Genomic DNA, 6,050 nt, shown 5'->3' on the forward strand with positions numbered 1-6,050 from the left:
AGAGATACCTCCATCATTCCTCGGCATCAAGGAGAAAGAGCCCAATTATGCAATGCTCTGTTTCAATGGTCACCTTACCCTGTTATAATACTGCCCTCCAAAACAAAAGAAAAAGGATGTACCTTTGCATGAAGATGGGGATAAACCGAATACAGTAGACCTCTCGGAAGTTATTCCGTTTTTCCGCTCTACCAAAGTAGCTGTTGACACGCTCGACAATTTATCTCATTCGTATTCTTATGATAGGAAAACGCGTCGCGAGAGTTTTAACCATATTTTGTAACATATTAAACGTTACTGGATACAGCTCTACGTTACTGTTGAGACGGAGCTCTGCAGATAAGGAAATATTTCGAAACAGAAGACACTACAAACAGACATTATGCGACCACACATGTTAAGATGTTAGGAGGAACCAACTTTATGAAGGGAACTCCCTCAAACCATCAGTAGTATTTTAAATCAGCCAAAGGGAGAAGCAGCCTAAAGGGTCCCAGAATCCACAGCAGGGCTGCATATTTTCTGCCCTATTGCTTGAGATCGAAAATATAGAGTTAAATATGTTATTAGAAAAGAATGTATTTGTTTGGATCTTCAATGAAAATTGTTTGCACCGTGTGTACAGTAGTGTAATTTTTTCTCTCTGGTCATTTTTTGTTTTTCTCTTAAGTATTATTTAAGTGTTTATTATATTATTTTGAAATAAAAAACTCAAACATTTTAGGAGTCCACTTTTTTGGGGGTGCACCTGTACACCGTTGTAGCAGACCCGTGATGAAAATACGTGTAGCATTCCAGGGTTAATATTGTTGAAACAGTCACGGTTGATTAAGAGTCAATATCCCTTTAAACTTCCTGGCAGACTAAAACTGTGTGCCGGACCGAGACTCGAACTCGGGACCTTCGCCTTTCGGGGGCAACTGCTCTACCAACTGAGCTACCCAAGCACGAATCACGCCCCGTCCTCACAGCTTTACTTCTGCCAGTACCTCGTCTCCTACCTTCCAAACTTTACAGAAGCTCTCCTGCGAACCTAGCAGAACTAGCACTCCTGAAAGAAAGGATATTGCGGAGACATGGCTTAGCCACAGCCTTGGTGATGTTTCCAGAATGAGATTTTCACTCTGCATCGGAGTGTGCGCTGATATGAAACTTCCTGGCAGATTAAAACTGTGTGCCCGACCGGAAGTTTCATATCAGCGCACATTCCGCTGCAGAGTGAAAATCTCATTCTGGAAACATCCCCAAGGCTGTGGCTAAGTCATGTCTCCGAAATATCCTTTCTTTCAGGAGTGCTAGTTCCGCTAGGTTCGCAGGAGAGCTTCTGTAAAGTTTGGAAGGTAGGAGACGAGGCACTGGCAGAAGTTAAGCTGTGAGGACGGGGCGTGAGCCGTGCTTCGGTAGCTCAGTTGGTAGAGCACTTGCCCGCGAGAGGCGAAGGTCCCGAGTTTGAGTCTCGGTCCGGCACACAGTTTTAATCTGTCAGGAAGTTTCATATCAGCGCACACTCCGCTGCAGAGTGAAAATCTCATTCTGGAAATATCCCTTTACGTTTCGATATGATTACTAGGGTTCTTTGTCTTTTGTACAGATCTGCAGTTTTGCCCACATTATTTCGATATGTAAACGACAAACTTGGTTATGACCAAGCAATCGAAACTGACCATGTGCCTATCGTCAGTGTATTCTGGTAAGAGCTGAATTTGTTTTTGACGCAGGCTACGTGGTGGCGCACTGGCGGCGGCGCACACAAGAGACGCAGCTGCCACAGGCGGTTGGCGGTGCCGAGGTGAGGCTGGCGTCGTGACGGCCGCGTGTGTCCAAGGCACGGCCGGCGCGTGCTGTGGTGCAGCATCCCCAGTACCTGCAGCTGCCTGCGTGTTCCGAGCACGGTGGTTGCGCACTGGATGTCCACTACTGCAAAGCCTGCCGGCCGAATGCGTGTTTCTTCTAACGACAGCTGTACCGGCAGATTTCTTCCTGTTTCAAACTTGACATGTAGCATTAACTCTCTCAGTTTCATCTCCACCTCTGTCAATACAAAGGATCTGGCACGTGTATGATTTATTCTAGGCACCATGGATTCCATATAATGTGGGGTCTTAAGTTTATCTGTCATTTGCACATTCTCAGTACTATAAATCTGGCTGCTTGGTGCAGTTCAGTTGGGGACTGAAGCTTTAAAACAAGTTTCCGCCAATGCGTCATACGGACGAAGGGCACTAATAACGTTTTAACTATCATTTCTAAATGAAAAAGTTATTCTAATACTTTTTTTTGTTTCATGATGTTAGAGGAGGCAAAACACAGCCTGTCTCCACTTTATGAACAGATAGCGCTATTTTGTTTTGGCTCCTCTAACGACGTGCTGTGGTATTACGATTCAGGTATTTCAGTGTGAATTTGCAAAACTTATCTGTAAAGAAACAAAATAAATTATTAACTAGGTGTGTGTTCCCTATAGCGACAGTTGTAGCAGGAAATTTGTTGCTGTTCCAGAGTTCACATGTAGTAGTATCTCTTTCAGTTTCATCTCCTCCTCCGTCAGTACAAAGGACCTGGCAAGTGTATGATTTACTTTATGCACCTTGGATTAGATAAAATGTGTCGTTTTAAGTCTGTCATTTTTACAATCCCAGTACTCCGAAACTGTTTGCATAGTGCAGTTCAGTAGGGGGAGAAGCTTTAAAATGAATTTCCGGCAATACTTCTTACGTACGAGGAGTAGCAATAAGGTTTTAATTAACATCTCTAAATTAAAAAGTCATTCCAATTTTTTTTTTGTTTCGTGCCGTTAGTGCAGCCAAAAAGCAGTGGCAGAGCCTGTCTCCAGTTCGCGAATAGCTAGCTCCATTTTGTTTTGGCTCCACTAAAGACGTGCTACGGAACTGTACCGTAGGGGTTTCAGTGTGAACCAGAAAATCTGTTAACTGTTAGGAAACAAAAGAAATAATTAACTAAATTTTTTCCGAGATGGCGATTAAATGTTTTACAATAAAACCAGTCTTTGCTATCAAGCTCAGAGGATTGCGCAACACAGATCGGCCGCCGTTCAACCTCAGCCATGTGGCTCATTCCGAATGGGTATGGAGGAGGACGGATCAGCACTCCGCGTTTCCAGTCGCTGACGGCTTTCCAGAGCAGGGGACATTTATGTCTCCTTCAAGTAGCTTGTCAGCTGACACCATGCAGCTGAGTTGACCCCGTTATGCTGTCTCCTGAGGTTTGTTAGTGTCGATACTGAGCAGCAGTAAGTCTGAAATGGTATCCTCGGACACCCACAAGAAAATCGCGTGATTTAAGCATTGGACTTCGCAGTTCTGACCTCCAAGACTGTGTCTTGTCTTCGCGGTGAACAATCCCTTTAAACAGTCACATATTTTCATTTGCTTCTGTAATTTTTATCAATTTCATTTTCAAAAATTGTTGGATGCAGAGGATGATACAACGAACAGTTTTCACCAAAAAATCTACGGTTGTACTGCGATGAAGCTTTAGATTTTCTGGTCAGTCAAAAAAAAAAGTAGACCAAAGGTAATGTTGGTTTAGACATCCTTATTGACATTGGAGTTACAGTACATATTCACAGTGAAGACCGTAAGTTGAGGTAGAGCTTTCCTGGTTTAGAAACGACAATGGTGCACCAGGTAAGCTCATCTACTGTTTCTATCCTTGTCGGGCACACGACGGCTTTGACGTTGCACCTATGAAACAGTACTAAAAGATGCAATTATTAGAGTGCAATGGATAATTTACTAAAAATTCGTTTGTGATTAGTCACAGCGTGATAATATTTGTGAGTTTCGAGAAACAGTAGCGCTGCAGAATCGTCGTTGTGAATCACGTGCTAAGTCCTCCAGAATATCAGTCAAGTAATCTTACGGAGAGATCAGATACGAGCATAATGCAAACGATCGAGTGAAATGTGGAGCCTAATAAATCGTCTCCTATTACTGCCCTGCTAACGGCCTAGCTTCAGTGGAAACATCGGTTCTCGTCGGATATCCGAAGTTAAGCACTGTCGGGCTGGGATAGCACTTGGATAGACAACGACCTTTTCTGCCGAGCGCTATTGGCAAGCAAGGTGCACTCAGCCCTCGTGAGGTCAACTGCGAAGCTACTTGAGTGGAAGAGGGACTGTGATCACGAAAACTGACAACTGCCAGGAACGCGGTGGGCTGACCGTATGCCCCCTCATATAAGCATCCAGTGACGCCTATCGGTTGAGAATGACACGGCGGTCGCTCGGTACTATTGGTCATCCCGATTCCTGTTCGGACCGAGCTATCACTATCCGAATGATAATTGCGTCTCCTACCTTATGAGCTCTCAAATGGCCAATATGCAGATTTTCAACGGCTCACAGGTTGCTACTGCGAGACAGACAAATACTGTGTAAAGTAAAACATGGTCCATTTGTAAAAACCACATGTTTTCGAACAATGACCTAGTAGCGCATTAATGCAGGGATCATTACGAGAAGTGTCATCTTGCTTCAGAAGAAATCCATAGTATAAACTAGTTGTTGATGAGCTGGCTGGTAATACTTGGCATATAGAGCACGCAAAACACTCAACAATCCCCGAATTGACAGATACGTGTTCCATTACGTCTACCGGAGATTATATAAGTTTCATATGCTATTACTACAATCTATCGGTGCCAGTCAACTGACAAAATTTCTCGCATCCACAGGCACGTTATGTTTCTAAAAAGTGACCAGTCTCGGTATGTTTACCTGTACAACAAAATCGACTCTTTACCGTTTCTGTGATGTTACTCGTAAGAAAATATACGCTGCTTCGTAGGCCTCTGTGACCTCGGGATAGCGTTCTTGCCGCGTGAAGAGGAGGGTCGAGTCTTTGAGCTTAGGCATTAGAATAAAATGTGCCGTTACTGGATATTTCCCACACACACGAAAAATTGACGACGTAAATGCTTGTGCATGAGTAATTGATACATGCTGAAGCGTGTACACAGTAAAATACCAATGAAACTTAAAGGATATCCCTCATTATAGGAGGCCGTATCGCCGAAAGACAATTACAAAATCTTTCTACAAGTTTGATATTACTCCCCATACAGTGTGATTACTTAATAAATTAGCTGGAAACCGTCTGAATACGAGAGAACAACCGATGCATGTCAAGAATTTCACACTGACAAGAGTAGCCACCGGATAACATTTATGATACACTATTTCTTATCTGTAGTCGTAAGTTTCTCGATCAAATACGGTCAACACGTAACACAAGATAAACCTATTGAATCTGGAAACATCATTCAGACATATCTGGTGTAAACTGACCGATAGCAATAAATGGAAGATATAGATTGAAAAAAAAAAAAAAAAAAAAAAACACAGTCGAACAGTCCACCGGCGTACTGCCGGTCTATAGTATCTAACGGGTACAATATTTCCACCATCAGACATGTCGCCATCATCAGGTGCATTGACGAACTGAACTGACGAGGGCGCGCGGCCGACTCATATCCCTGGCCATCGAAAGATGTTCCCTCCGCAGTCCACGCCCCAGGGCGGGCATAGGCAGACGCGGAGACGCTTGCGTCCGTGTCTGTGATGGCGTGGATGTAGTTGCTCTGTTCGCCCTGGTCGCCACACCGTTGCATTTGTGAGTGTTATCGTCATTAGGAACAGTGCTGGTTTGCAAGTCTTGCTGAGACTAAAGCCCCAGTTCTGACTGACAAGATAATCCCAGGTGCGAATTTCGATGACTTCTCTAACGACGCTTTCGCAGGATTTGGAAGTCTGTGACAAATTGCTGCTACTGTCGCTGTCCACCTCATGATTCGCTGACAAACAGTGCTCTGCTACCGCCTACTTGTTGGGGTACATTAGTCGAGTGTGCCGCCGTTGTTCTCGGCATCAACCTTCGGTGGTGTGCACTTTTTTGGCGCGTCCCCCAGAGGGACGTGAAAACAGAACAATTACTTGCGACTGTGAATCGGTGTGGAGAGCTCTTGGATCCATCATCAGCTGGTAAAGTGCCCGAACAAGTGAGACAACAAGCAACTACTGGTAAGTTTTT

General features: G+C 44.2%; 1 non-coding gene across 1 annotated transcript; it reads right to left on the reverse strand.

Annotated features, from left to right (window-relative positions):
- Positions 1-873: 873 nt before the first annotated feature.
- On the reverse strand, positions 874-948 carry Trnas-cga. The gene has a single exon. It is a non-coding gene; the product is annotated as a tRNA-Ser (tRNA).
- Between the last annotated feature and the right edge of the window lie 5,102 nt (positions 949-6,050).

This window comes from Schistocerca americana, chromosome X (genome assembly GCF_021461395.2).
Source record: "Schistocerca americana isolate TAMUIC-IGC-003095 chromosome X, iqSchAmer2.1, whole genome shotgun sequence".
NCBI lineage: Eukaryota > Metazoa > Arthropoda > Insecta > Orthoptera > Acrididae > Schistocerca > Schistocerca americana.